This window comes from Eleutherodactylus coqui, chromosome 3, assembly GCF_035609145.1.
Source record: "Eleutherodactylus coqui strain aEleCoq1 chromosome 3, aEleCoq1.hap1, whole genome shotgun sequence".
In the NCBI taxonomy this organism is placed as follows: domain Eukaryota; kingdom Metazoa; phylum Chordata; class Amphibia; order Anura; family Eleutherodactylidae; genus Eleutherodactylus; species Eleutherodactylus coqui.
The window spans coordinates 205783940-205799425 of record NC_089839.1 but is presented as its reverse complement, the minus strand read 5'-3'; the positions used below and the strand labels follow the sequence as shown (position 1 = coordinate 205799425).

At 49.1% G+C, this 15486-nt stretch overlaps 1 protein-coding gene across 4 annotated transcripts in view; it reads right to left on the bottom strand.

Moving 5' to 3' along the window:
- The window catches only part of SEMA3F (semaphorin 3F), a 72805-nt gene extending 66869 nt beyond the window's left edge, over positions 1 to 5936 (bottom strand). For all 4 annotated transcript variants that reach the window (XM_066596868.1, XM_066596869.1, XM_066596871.1 and 1 more), the window contains exon 1: positions 5753 to 5936. The gene's annotated coding sequence lies outside the window, so the exon portion shown is untranslated. The remainder of the gene's footprint in view (positions 1 to 5752) is intronic.
- Positions 5937 to 15486: the final 9550 nt, after the last annotated feature.

The following is a 15486-nucleotide window of genomic DNA, read 5'->3' as shown; positions in this document are numbered from 1 at the left end:
TTTTCACCCGAGTACCGCGATTTTCGAGGGCGAGTGGGGGGTTGCAGCGGGGAGTGCGGAGGGAGAGAGAGAGAGAGCTCCCCCCTGTTCCCCGATGCTACCCCCGCTCCGTCCCGCCTCCCCCCGCCCCCCCGAATCTTTGCACCCGAGTACTCGAAAATCGCGGTGCTCGATCGAGTAATTACTCGAAACGAGTAGGTTCGCTCATCTCTAGTAATAACCAGGTATTATTCGCTCCTGCAGCGAGGATGCGGGATTCACTACAGTTTTTCTGCTCTTCCATTTGTGAGAACGCTTCACTTCGTCATAGATTCCCTTTATTATTATTTTAGGCAAAAGGCCGAAGAGAGATAAAAATATTCAATCTGTTCAGGGCCAAAAGCAGCGGCGAGAGGAGGGACCGAAGCTTCATTTGTTTGATGGAAACTTTGGCAGAATTGGGTTTGTTTTTGCTTTCTTTATTTTGGTCTGAGCGTTGGGACACGAATGCTTCATAGTTCTGCAGCTCTCCATACACATATCCATCAGGGCTTATTCACACGGGCGAGACCCTCGAGCGAGTTTTGTGCGTTGCGAAATGCACGCATATGAACTCCATTCTTTTGAATGGACTTCTTCACGTGAGCAATTTTTTTCCCCTGTAGGGATAAATGAAAAAAAAAAGCGTAGCACGTTCTATCTTTGGCCGTTCCAGCGGAACACCTTGCCCATTGTTTTCAATGGGACCTTAAAACACTGTAGGAATTCTGCAGGAATATCGGCCCCTGCGGACAGGAAGCTTCTTGTAGTTGCTGCACACTAGATGGCGGTGCCGACATGTTCTGACCAGCTGACAGGAAGGGGTCATCGATTCATGCAGTTTCGACAAGTTCTCACCCTCCCCTCAGTACTGGGCAAAAAAAATAAAAAATCTAATTTCCCCAGTTTGACCAGGCGATGTCTTTCCGCTGCTCAGTGATCCCATTTTGTATTCTTTTACCCCCTGGAGTCTCATTTCTTAGGGCTCCTATCCACTTGCATTTTTTCAGCACTGCGTTTACGCTGCGTTTTTTTTTAAACGCGAATGTCAATGGGACTTTCTAATGTTAATGCATTGCACAACAACAACAACAAAAAAAAAAGAAGAAAAATCAGAAAGCACAAACTTGCAATGCGGTTTTAACATTAGAGTCCCATTGACAACCATGTTTAAAAAAAAAAACAAACAAAAAAAAAAAAACGCGGCGTTAACGCAAGTGGGTAGGAGCCCCGGAATTGGCCATTTACTGTAATAACCCATCCGCACTAAGGAACAGCTAGGACAAGCTAATCGGAGCACCAGCGTTGTATTCTGCTGCTCTGACAGTGCTGCACCTGTTGGTCACAATGATCCCTGACATCCTCCTCTGACCCCTTTTCAATGGCGAGTTGTTTCCGTCCACAGCATACCCTTGCTGGACATTTTTCCTCAAGTCTACCATTCTCTGTATACTCTTCACACAGTTACATGAAAACCCCCCATAAAGTTGGTGTGAACGGTAAAGATCATCTCTTAAACGCCAAAAATATTCCTGTTAATATAATTTTACCGATGTTAAGATGTCTCTTCAGCTGCGCTATTCCTGGGGTGAACAGCGTGACAAGCGGTGCGGCCGCCATTACAGAGCCTGCGGCTCCTGTATAGCCGATCTACAAGTAATCACAAGAGCCAACGTGCAGAGCAGTATTTCTATCCACCATCATGTAGTCTAACTGGTTACAATCATGGAGATCCCTTCATATGTTATAAACCATGAACATAAATGGCGCCACTGGCTGTTACTTCTTGCTGTCATTTCCTTCGTATGAACGCGGTGAGGCTTTTATAGCATTAAAACGGATGATTACACAGCTGCCATTACAAGATCCATTACAAAACGCTCAGCCGTCACTTTTTCCAATCATTTGCTTGTCGCCTGTAACTGGCACCAACTTCATCAATTAATTAACCGAGCTCAGTAATCGCAGGAGGGCGGGAGCAAGAAAATCCCCAGAGCGCTTTTCCTTGTAATGGGTAAAACTAATCAAACTAACGGGTGTGGATGAGCAATACATACAAACTAGTTTCCAACATGCTGGATGCCAGGGAGGGAATGCTGGGGGTTGTGACTCTTCAGCTGCAAAGTAAGAAAGTAGTCACCCACTGCTGTCTATTAGAGACAGTCTATAATGGGAGAGCGCTGCATTATATGACAGGCTCTGACAGACACCCTCATCACTGACCGAAGCGGCACCTACCACATCCAGGACTGCTGAAGCCACACATGACGGAGCAGCCTGCAGAAGTGACCGAGTCCTGGCCCCAAAACCCCAACCAAGCTGCTTCATAGATGGCAGCAATATCATCTGGCTGGGATTTATAGAGAACGTGGGCTGCAACGTCATTTATTTCTCCGTCCATGACCGGAGCCAACATGTGGTTACACGTGCATGTCACTTCCAAACACCATATTACCAGTCATCTAGTGAACTCTCCATAAACAGTGAATCACTCTGCAAATACATTACTTATCCGGAGTTACATCTTGTGTTATACTCTAAAGCTGCACTCCCCATTCTGCTGGTGGAGTCACTGTGTACATACCTTACTTATCCTGAGTTACATGCTATATTATACTCCAGAGCTGCACTCACTATTCTACAGGTGAACTCACTGTGTACATACATTACTTATCCTGTACTGATCCTGAGTTACATCCTGTATTATACTCCAGAGCTGCACTCACAATTCTGCTGGTGGAGTCACTGTGTACATACATTACTTATCCTGTACTGATCCTGAGTTACATCCTGTATTATACTCCAGAGCTGCACTCACTGTTCTGCTGGTGGAGTCACTGTGTACATACATTACTTATCCGGAGTTACATGCTGTATTATACTCCAGAGCTGCACTCACTATTCTGCTGGTGGAGTCACTGAGTACATTCATTACTTATCCTGTACTGATCCTGAATTACATCCTGTATTATACTCCAGAGCTGCACTCACTATTCTGCTGGTGGAGTCACAGAGTACATTCATTACTTATCCTGTGCTGATCCTGATTTTCATCCTGTTTTATACACCAGAGCTGCACTCACTATTCTGCTGGTGGAGCCACTGTGTACCTACATTACTTATCCTGTACTGATCTCGAGTTACATTTTGTATTATACTCCAGAGCGGCACTCATTCTACTGGTGGAGTCACTGTGTACATACATTACTTATCCTGTACTGATCCTGAGTTACATACTGTATTATACTCCAGAGCTGCACTCACTATTCTGCTGGAGTCACTGTATACGTACATTACTTATTCTGAGTCACATCCTGCATTATACTCCAGAGCTGCACTCACTATCCTGCTGGTTGTCATTGGACAGTCAGCAAGCTTGTAGACAGACACTCAAAAGGTTAGCTAAGCTCCTATAGCATGGTGGGTAGTTAGCTTTTCCTACATCAGATGCAAGACTGCCCAGAATGTGAATCAGAAGAGCAAACTCTGAGCAGACAGTGAAGGATACTGGGAGATTTCAGCTCTGAAACTACACGATTGTGAATGTAGCTCCGGATCATGATCCAATTTATTAGACTGTGCAAATGGGAAACGAGGGAAATAAATAATGACGCAGCAGGCTCTGAGAGCACCCACAGAAGCTGTCACAATGTACAAAACACGCACTGTATGCCAGTGACACAGACCTATAAGTAGTGAAGATGAAGCATCGGTTTCACCATTTGCTCACAAGTACAAGATTCTGAAGATTCAACACCCCCATTACAATTCCTATTGTTATACCTGTCCTCATGTAACGCCCGGCGCCTCGCTGGGTCAGGAATCTACTCAAGAGTGGATGAGCGTGAATGCATCAGGCGAAAAACGTGATTGTTCTCAGCAGGAAAACCCAAGTAATCCTGTAGATATGATGCCTTTTAATGGCTAACAAAAATACATGATGTTATAGCAAGCTTTCCAACCTACTTGAGGTTTTTCTTCAGGCTTAAAGGAATAGATCTGAAGATGCATATATATTAAAAGGCATAAATACCATTACAAGGCATACCTACCAGATTACTTGGGTTCTCCTGCTGAGAACAATCACATTTTGCTTTACTGGCTACACCGTACCAAACTTTTTTTCTTTTTGCATCAGGCGAGTCACCAGCCAGACAGGGACCATATAACATTGGAGATAAGAAAAAGTCAAATTCTGAGCTATGGAGATGGCGACATCCTGTGCAGCGGGCTTGTGACAACCAAGTATCTTCCCTCTGAGCACTGAATTTGGTAGTGAAAGGGGCATTTTATGACAAGACGCAGAGAGGCGTACTAATTGGGGCGAGTGTGATTGTTGGTGTACTGTCTGGCACATGGCGGAGGAGTGCAATTGTTGCTGTATAGTCTGGCTCAAGCCATGAGTTCTGGAAAGGACGAGCTGTCTGTGCAGGAATCACCAGGGACAGACTGCAATGCACTTCTCTGTGCAGTAACAAATGTCCATACTTGACCCTTGCGAGTGGCACGCTCACCTCCCCGCAGCCACACGCCCAGGTAACAGATCTCCTGCTGTGACTAATAAGCAGTCCCTGTGGACTCCCTGTGTGTGTAGAGTCTATGGGGCATGTATCTGAATAGGAACAAGTATCCCAATAGTCGCTCACCACATGACACAAGATGAAGAATAGGCAGGTGTGTACAGGAGAGCGCCCTCGGGGGGTTACGTGCAGCAAATACCACTCAATTTGTACAAAATACTCCAAACAGGTTTCACTAGAGATCTGCCCAGAGTGACACGGAGCTGGGAAGTGTGAGGGCAGAGCGAGACCACGAAGAACGGAGGGAGCACGCTCGGGCGAGCGTGAGGGCAGTGAGGCTCGTGAATCAGGGTGTGATTAAGTATGCAGGGTCATATACAATAGGACAGTAGTTGAGACTTGGAGGTAATGCAGTGAGGTCTCCATACAGCAAGAGCTACAGATACCGTACACTGCATGGAGGTCTCCATAGAGTGCACACACACACCATACACTAAGATCTCTATATACTGCACACACATTATACACGGATGTCTCAGTACACTGAAGTATGGCTATACGGCAGACACTGAGGGCTCTATACACTGCACATACACAAAGGTCTCTATATACTGCACACATACAGCACATACTGAGGTCTCTATATACTGCACACACTGAGGTCTCTATAGAGCACATATACTGAGGTCTCTATAGACTGCACACATACAGCATATACTGAGGTCTCTATATACAGCATACACTGAGGTCTCTATATACTGCACACATACAACATACACTGAGGTCTCTATATACTGCACACATACAACATACACGGAGGTCTCTATATACTGCACACATACAACATACACGGAGGTCTCTATATACTGCACACATACAACATACACGGAGGTCTCTATATACTGCACACATACAACATACACGGAGGTCTCCATGTACACACATGCACATCTCCTGCTCCGGAGCAGACATCCGCCTCCTACCTATTCCTCCAGCGACCCCACAGCCCCTCTCTCTCTCCTTCCCATTTCAGATCCCTTTGTGCAGCGCCGGGCTGATCCTCCTCCTCCTCGTCGTCGGGGTGCAGGAGGGGGCTTCTGCCTGCACACAGGTAACCGTCCCCTCCTCATACATGTAACATGCTCTCAGCACAAAGTAAGCACAAGTAAGCGTGACAGCAGAGCACCGGTGCAGTGTGACAGGGCAGGACTCACCTAACACGACCCCGGCGGTGTCCTGCAGGCAGCAGCGATTATCCACAAGGTTGGGAGCCCCGGGGACATCAGCACGTCCAGGGGTGGCAGTATTCCAGGGGACAGATCCCGGGGGGCTCAGTGACGGCAGATCCACGGCCGATGCTTATAATCTTCTCGCTGGAACTGAGCAGCTTCTGGCTGAGAAAGTCACAGGAACTTGAGACATTTACATAAACCAACCTCCTCCTCCTACAGCCTCCGCCAACCTCCAGCCTCCCGGGGAGCTCGCCCCTCCTTCACACTGCTCACCTGGCCTGGACACCGAGGAGCGCTCCACCTGCACATCAGTTATGTCAAATACACCGAGAATCGCTCCACCTGCATGGTTGCAATGTGCACACCAGTAATGCCAGATATACTGAGGACCGATCCAACTGCATGACTACAGTATGCACAGCAGTAATACCAGATACACCGAGGACCGCTTCACCTGCACAGCTGCAGTGTGCACACCAGTAATGCCACATATACCGAGGACCGCTTCCCCTGCACGGCTGCAGTGTGCACACCAGTAATGCCAGATACACCAAGGACTGCTCCACCTGCATGACTACAGTGTGCACAGCAGTAATGCCAGATACACCAAGGACCGCTCCACCTGCACGGCTACAGTGTGCTTAGCAATAATACCAGATACACCGAGGACCGCTCCACCTGCACGGCTACAGTGTGCTTAGCAATAATACCAGATACACCGAGGACCGCTCCACCTGCACGGCTACAGTGTGCACACCAGTAATGTCAGATATACCGAGGACCGCCACCAATATCGTTAGATGTACAGAGACTTACTTCACCTGCACATCTACATTGTATACATCAGTAATGTGAGATATACAGAGATCCACTCCACCTGTACAGCCACCATATACACACCAGTAATGTCAGATACACAGAGGACCACTCCACCTGCACAGCTACAGCGTGCACACTAGTAATACCAGATACTCCAAGGAGCTCTCCATCTGCTCACCTATATTTTCAGTCATACAGAGACCCACTCCGCCTGCAAGGCTACATTGTGCACACCAGTAATGTTAGATATATAGAGGATCAGTCCTCATACCTGGCCACCGTAATGTCATATACACCGAAGACTACTCTACCTGCACAGCTGGGCACACTAGTTGTGTCAGACACACAGAAGTGCTCTACCTGCATGGTTACGGTGTATTCCAATAATGTCAGATACACTGAGGAACACTTCATCTGCACCCAGTAATGTTAGATATTGAGGTCTACTGCACCTGCACAGCAACCATGTACACACCAGTAATGTCAGATACACCGAGGAGTGTTCCACCTGCACAGGTAAAGTGTGTACTCCAGTAACCTCAGATATAGAGGACTACTCCACATGCACAGCTATCCTGTATACACCAGCAATGCCAGCTACACCAAGGACCACTCCACCTGCATGGCCACTGTACACACCTGTAATGTCAGATACACACAGTGCGACTGCACCTGCAGGTCTACCATGTACTCCCCAAGTAACATCAGATACACCAAGGATCAGTCCACCTGCACAGCCACCGGGTACACACTAGTAAGGGTACGTACACACACGCCTGACAGGGCAAATTCCGCAGAAAGCCGTGTAATTATCTGTAATTTTCCGCCGTGTGAACATACCTTTAGGGTACTTTCACACGGGGCAGAATTATTCGGCTCCTGTAAATTCCGTACCAAAACCCACAAGTCTCAATAAAGATTTTGATGCGGAACTACAGGCCGATTTAAGCCACTTCAATTCTGCATCAAAATCGACACGGAGACATGCAAATGTTTGTTGCAGAATACTTCTGCCGTTTGAAAGCATCCTAATTAGCAATTCCATGCCAAATCATCACAGATGTTCACGAACTGTGGTAGGATTGTAGAGGGCATGACGACATGTTAGTGGTGCAGATTATTCATTTGTCAGGGTTGCAGAAGTGAAAAAATGTGAAATTTCTGCATACACTAAAAAAGCAATACATAAGGGCTCATTCACATCTCATTCACATCTCATTCACATCTCCACTTTTGTCTGCTGTTCCGTCTGAGAAGTAGGCAAATGGGAAATAACGGTTCTGTTCAAGTTCCCATAGACTTCAATGGGAACTAAAGTGCTGCAGTTCAGCTCACCTCTGTTCCGTTTGATTTCCGTTTTTAAAATGGAAATAGCGCAAACTGCTGCACCGATTCCATGATTTAAAAAAAAAACTGAAACCAAGCGAAAAGGAAACGTCCATGTTTTTTAACATTACAGTCAATGGGCGATTTAACTAAAGTGAAAGGTTTCCACCCGGCTCTGTTTTAGATGTCCAATTAACAAATTGTTTTTTTAATGATTGTGCGCAAAAGGTTAGAAAGACAAAAGAATACAAAATGAATTGGTTAAAAACTGATGTAAAGGAAGCAAACAGAAACCAACAGATAGATACACTCAGGTTTGTTCTTTTACTGATCGTCACGTGGATGTTAAAAAATAAAATAAATGGAAACGGCATCATCCGCCTGAATTGTTTTGTTATCTATTTCATTAAGAAAAAAAAAACATCTCTATTGAAAACAAAGATGAAAACTCTGATGTGAACAAGTCCTACAGCTTCTAATGATGCCAGGACTATCACATTGGGCCAGTCTGGAAGCTAAAGGAGCGCACTGGCCATAAAAATGGGTTTTATAATAAAATACTGGGTGTCCATGGAAAAGTATCCCACTCTTCTGAAAGCTGTCTGACAGAAAATCTGTCCTTGTCGCCCCTAGCAACCAATCACAGCAAAGTTTTCATTTCTTATACTGCTGAAGTAAAATGAAAGCTGCGCTGTGATTGGTTGCTAGGGGCAACAAGAACAGATTTTCTTTCAGACCGCTTCATAAGACTGTGGTGCTGGGATACTTTTCCGTGGTCCACCGTGTATTACATTCTTAGGGCGCATTCAGACAACCCTATATCGGCTGGGTTTTCACGCCGGCCGATATACGGCGTCTCTCTCTGCAGGGGGAGGAGGCTGGAAGAGCCAGGAGCAGAGCTCTGAGCTCCCGCCCCCTCTCTGCCTCCTCTCCCCACTATTTGCAATGAGAGGAGGTGGGATGGGGGAGGGGCTAAGTTTCGGGAATTAGCTCCGTCCCGCCTCTCCTCATTAAAAATTGTGCTGAGGGGCGGAGAGGAGGCAGAGAGGGGGCGGGAGCTCAGAGTACAGCCTCCTCTCCCTGCAGATAGGGACGCCGTATATCGTCTGGCGTGAATACGCTGCCGATATACAGTCGTCTAAATGCACCCTTAATTTCAAGGTCGCAGCAGGTTAATTTTGGCCTTGAATATTGAAAAAAAAAACTGATTTTTTTTTTTTTTAAATAAAGCCTGTTATACAGGTAAATGCAATCTCTGCATGGTGCAAGCTTCATTTTGGGATGGCATTGGGAACAGGAGTAAACAAAATATATTAAAGTATCGCTGAATTACATTAAGAAACAGGACAAGATAGCACCGTGAAATGATGGAAATCCGACCGAAAACCAAGCAGACCCGATAACAAGGTACTTTGGGGGAGTTCGGTTCCGTTTGGTCGCAGGCTGCCGCTTTCACTGCAAGAAAACAGAAACAAAAAGCTCCAATGTGATGGCGGCCTCAAAGGATGAAACCTAGCGCTATATACAATAGGGGGAGGTCACACGTCCGCGCCTTCTCCTCCGCAGCACTTCTTGGGTACGTTGGGCGTCTGTAGCAGTTAGCGTGTAGTTGTGCCCACTTGCAGCACTTGGATTAGCTCTAGGGCTCCTTCACATGTCTGTGTATGCAATACGCAGAGAGTAGATTGATTTCAATGGGTTTGTCCTCATTTCCTGTTTTGCGTGCGCATTTCTCTGACGTGTAAAAACATAGAACCTGCTCTCTTTTGCCCACCCAAGAGCCCAGTAGAAGTTTGGGGTAAGGAGGGGGTGCACTCAATATGCAAGGAAGTGCGCGAAATACAGCGCAAAACCGCAGGGGAAAAGAACACATCTGGACCTCATTGGGCCTGAAATCAGTGCGGGGGTGCAGTGTTACGCACACAAAAGAGTACAGTAACATGAACGCAAAAGCACTTCATTCAAGAAACAAACGCGTTGTGCTGATGAGGGCTGGGCTCATTCACACGGGTATATTAGCAGTCTATATTACACACATAATACAGACAGTATAGCACTACTTCACTGATTTCTTATGATGTAGTCTAACATGCGTCTGAGATGAAGGGACTCCCTTCACCCCCCCCCCCCCGGGATTTTAACCCCTTAACGACCAATGACGTATAGGTACGTCATGGAGCGGCGGGGTATGTATGAAGAGAGGTTGCGTGGCATCAGCTATTTATAACAGTTGACACCCGCGGGCAATAGCCGCAAGCGGCCGCGCGGCCATTAACCATTTAAATGCCGCTGTCAATTCTGACAGCGGCATTTAAATCCCCCAAACGATGTTCAGGGGTCCCGCGCGGCCCCCCCGCGGTGAGATCGGGGAGCCGTGCAGGTGTCATGGCAGCTGGGGGCCTAATGAAAGGCCCCAGGGCTGCCTTAACAGAATGCCTATCAAGCCATCCCCGTGGGGTGGCTTCATAGGCTGCCTGTCAAAAAGCAGTATGACGTAATACTATAGCATTACGTCATACTGCAGGAGCGATCAAAGCATCGCATATTAAAGTCCCCCAGGGGGACTTCAAAGCAATGTAAAAAAAAGAATCAATAAAGTTTTTTTTAATTGAAAAAAAAAAAAAAGTTGCAAAAGTTTAAATCACCCCCCTTTTGCCATATCTATTATTAAAAAATCTAAATAATAAATTAAAAATATGTATTTGGTATCGCCGCATCCGTAAAAGTCCGATCTATCACAGTAGTGCATTATTTTTCCCGCACAGTGAACGTCGTCCGAAAAAAATAAAAAATAAAGAACGCCAGAAATACACTTTAGTTACCGTCTCCCAAAAAAACGCAATAAAAAGCGATCAAAAAGTCGTATGTACTCCAATCGGTACTATCAGAAACTACAGAACATCCCGCAAAAAATGAGCCCTTGCTGAACTATGTCGAGGGAAAAATAAAAAAGTTTTCACGCGCACAAAATGACGGCAGAAAATAATTGAAAAAAATTAAATGTCTTTGAAAAAAAAAAAAGAAGAGTATAGTAAGAAAAAACCTATACAAGTTTGGTATCGTAGTAATCGTACCGACCCATAGAAAAAAGTTACCATGTCATTTTTTTTGCTGTTTGTGCGCCGTCGAAACAAGACGCACTAAAAGATGGCGAAATGTGGTTTTTTTTTCATTTTACTCCACTTAGAATTTTTTAAAAGTTTTTCAGTACATTATATGGTACTTTAAATAGCGACGTCGATGGATAAATAAAGAAGTTACGATTTGTTTTAAAGGGGAAAGGAAAAAACGAAAATGGAATTTAAAAAAGGGCCGCGTCATTAAGGGGTTAAACTCCCTCCCTTTGACACCTGGCTCGCATGAACTCCCATAGGAGATGTCTTTTGACCGATAATCGCTGTGTTATTTACAGCGCAAGATGAGCGATCACCTTAAGCTGTGAGCGGACGATGCAGAAGACAAGTGGGGTGTCCTCGCTCGTCTTCTGCATCCAGCTGTTCTCTGATTGGAGCGCCCGGCTGTTATACAGCTGAGCGCTCCGTGCCGGGTATGGAGAATAGAGCTGGACCGCTCTGTTCTTCATACCCAGCCTGTTATCAGAGAGCAGGATACAGCTGTAACAATAGTATCATCTGTATCCCACTGTGAATCCCTGATAAGGCTCATCGTTGTCTCTCAGCACACTAAAAGATAACGATGATTGACGGGATAATGAAAACTGCACGATGTCAGTGCAGCTACACACAACGATTATCGCTCAAAAGACGGCATTTGAGTGATAATCGTTGTTTCTAAATGGGCCTTAAGACGAGCCCTATATTCTGACGGAGAGAAATCTCTGCGTTTGTTAAAAAAAAAAAAATCACGGCTATCGTGCCAACTTTTGACATGCGATTTTTTTAGGCACGTCAAGAAAAAACCTTCGTCTAAAAGAACCCATTAGAAACCATAGGTTCTTTTAGATGCGGCTTTTTTTTACGCACCTCCTCTGTGTTAAAATGGTGCTCGTGTGAAAGAGGCCTTAAAGAGAATTGCAGCATGATTTATATTGGTGCGTATTACGCAATAAAAACACCCATTTGAGTCTATCGCTGCTCAAAAAAAAAAAAAGCCATGAACATGCATGTGTCATGCGTGTTTGCTGTATTTTTTGTAAGGAGACAGCCTGAAAAAAGGTGACATGCACTGCAGTAACGCCAGATACACCTGAGCATATGGAATACCGGAGAATACAGCCCACTGATCTCTATGGGCTCCTCCTCATATTATTTCTTGCGTATGATGAGAAAAACGTAGCAGCTCTACTTTTGGGCTCATGTCCACGAGCGTCACGGGATACACCCACGGATATACGGCGTGAGCGTACCGCGATTAAAAACAAAAAAGTGCCTGCTGGTGACCACGGAATGTTCTATTTGCTGTGGATTTACGGCGCGGGAGGTCTCCATTAATATAGCATATATATAAAGTATATGCTATATTAATGGAGACCTCCCGCGCCATAAATCCACGGCAAATAGAACATGCCGCGATTTATTTCCCGCTGCGGAAATTCCCGGTAGAATTCCGCATGTCAGCATTGGCAGGCAGAACCTAAGAGCTGCGGAATTCACGCACGGGAAACGCGGTAGAAATGCGTTTGTGGACATTCACCCTTTGTGTGCATCAAATTTCCCAATGAGCATCTATCGGGGGGGGGGGGGGGGGGCGCAAATGTGGTAAAAACAGTGCAACTCCATGGGTAAAAGAACGCCGCTGGAACTCATTAGGGGAAATAGCCATTTAAATCAGGTGTCCTCGTCTGCCGCGCACTAATGAACTTACCCTGCGGGCGCTAACAGCGCGCAAATGTGTGTGCAATATAAAAAAGCCTTGTTCAGGCTGTAGCAAGGAATACTCCCCCTGCAGGGCCCTTATGTCATCTACAGCGCCCTCCGCTTGCAGGAATACCCCACAAAGAGCCAGCCGCCTGCAGGGCCCTCATGTCATGTGCAGGGTCCCCCGCCGGCACTGTTATCAGGGAGCAGTCCGCCTGCAGGACCCTCATACAGGGAACACTGCCTGCACAGTCATACACAACTACATATCCCTCCACCTGCACGTCATGGCACACATGTAGGGCGGCTCCTCTGTCTGCAACCCTCCTCACACACCTATGACAACATTGCTCTACCTTGGAGACACTCGACCCTCCGTCTACTCCTCCTGTCACACTCACCGCCCGGGACTCTTGCAGTTCACTCCGCGGCGGTATGCTGCTGCGCACGCAACCAGGCCGCATAACAGGCGGAAGGGTTTTCCTTACAACCAATTAGATCCCTTCGTTCATTTTTCCCAAAGGTAAATACAACGAATGCCGCGATGTGATTGGCTGCTGCGGCTCGGCGCTCTTCTCAGGCGGCTCTCCGTGTAGCCACGCCCTCTCGTTGCTTCCCGCCCTTTCTGGGATTTTCGTCACGGTATAAGCGATGCGATATCTGCGTATGTGAGTGTGACGGTGGAATGGAAATGTGAGGGGAGGTGGGTGAGGACGGTGTGTGACAAAGAGCGGTGTGTGAGGAGGCCATGGAACATAGGGTGTGAGGAAGTGAAGGAGGACAGTTTGTGAGGAGGTAATGGAACATAGTGTGTGAGGAGGTGAAGGAGGACGCTGTGTGAGGAGGTGAAGGAGGACGCTGTGTGAGGACGTGAAGGAGGGCGGTGTGTGAGGAGGTCATGGAACATAGGGTGTGGGGAGGTGATGGAGGACAGCGTGTGAGGAGGTGATGGAGGACTGCCAGTGAGTAGGTGATGGAGGACGGCCTGTGAGGAGGTGATGGAGGACGGCCTGTGAGGAGGTGATGGAGGACGGCCTGTGAGGAGGTGATGGAGGACGGCCTGTGAGGAGGTGATGGAGGACGGCCTGTGAGGAGGTGATGGAGGGCGGCGTGTGAGGAGGTGATGGAGGGCGGCGTGTGAGGAGGTGATGGAGGGCGGCGTGTGAGGAGGTGATGGAGGGCGGCGTGTGAGGAGGTGATGGAGGGCGGCGTGTGAGGAGGTGATGGAGGGCGGCGTGTGAGGAGGTGATGGAGGGCGGCGTGTGAGGAGGTGATGGAGGGCGGCGTGGGAGGAGGTGATGGAGGGCGGCGTGGGAGGAGGTGATGGAGGGCGGCGTGGGAGGAGGTGATGGAGGGCGGCGTGGGAGGAGGTGATGGAGGGCGGCGTGGGAGGAGGTGATGGAGGGCGGCGTGGGAGGAGGTGATGGAGGGCGGCGTGGGAGGAGGTGATGGAGGGCGGCGTGGGAGGAGGTGATGGAGGGCGGCGTGGGAGGAGGTGATGGAGGGCGGCGTGGGAGGAGGTGATGGAGGGCGGCGTGGGAGGAGGTGATGGAGGGCGGCGTGCGAGGAGGTGATGGAGGGCGGCGTGCGAGGAGGTGATGGAGGGCGGCGTGCGAGGAGGTGATGGAGGGCGGCGTGCGAGGAGGTGATGGAGGGCGGCGTGCGAGGAGGTGATGGAGGGCGGCGTGCGAGGAGGTGATGGAGGGCGGCGTGCGAGGAGGTGATGGAGGGCGGCGTGCGAGGAGGTGATGGAGGGCGGCGTGCGAGGAGGTGATGGAGGGCGGCGTGCGAGGAGGTGATGGAGGGCGGCGTGCGAGGAGGTGATGGAGGGCGGCGTGCGAGGAGGTGATGGAGGACGGCGTGCGAGGAGGTGATGGAGGACGGCGTGTGAGGAGGTGATGGAAGACCTTTGAGTAGGTGATGGAAGACAGTGTGTGAGAAGGGGATTGAGAACGGTGTGCAAGGAGGTAATGGAGGACAGCGTGCGAGGAGGTGATGGGGGACAGCGTGCGAGGAGGTGATGGGGGACAGCGTGCGAGGAGGTGATGGGGGACAGCGTGCGAGGAGGTGATGGGGGACAGCGTGCGAGGAGGTGATGGGGGACAGCGTGCGAGGAGGTGATGGGGGACAGCGTGCGAGGAGGTGATGGGGGACAGCGTGCGAGGAGGTGATGGGGGACAGCGTGCGAGGAGGTGATGGGGGACAGCGTGCGAGGAGGTGATGGGGGACAGCGTGCGAGGAGGGGATGGGGGACAGCGTGCGAGGAGGGGATGGGGGACAGCGTGCGAGGAGGGGATGGGGGACAGCGTGCGAGGAGGGGATGGGGGACAGCGTGCGAGGAGGGGATGGGGGACAGCGTGCGAGGAGGGGATGGGGGACAGCGTGCGAGGAGGGGATGGAGGACAGCGTGCGAGGAGGGGATGGAGGACAGCGTGCGAGGAGGGGATGGAGGACAGCGTGCGAGGAGGGGATGGAGGACAGCGTGCGAGGAGGGGATGGAGGACAGCGTGCGAGGAGGGGATGGAGGACAGCGTGCGAGGAGGGGATGGAGGACAGCGTGCGAGGAGGGGATGGAGGACAGCGTGCGAGGAGGGGATGGAGGACAGCGTGCGAGGAGGGGATGGAGGACAGCGTGCGAGGAGGGGATGGAGGACAGCGTGCGAGGAGGGGATGGAGGACAGCGTGCGAGGAGGGGATGGAGGACAGCGTGCGAGGAGGGGATGGAGGACAGCGTGCGAGGAGGGGATGGAGGAC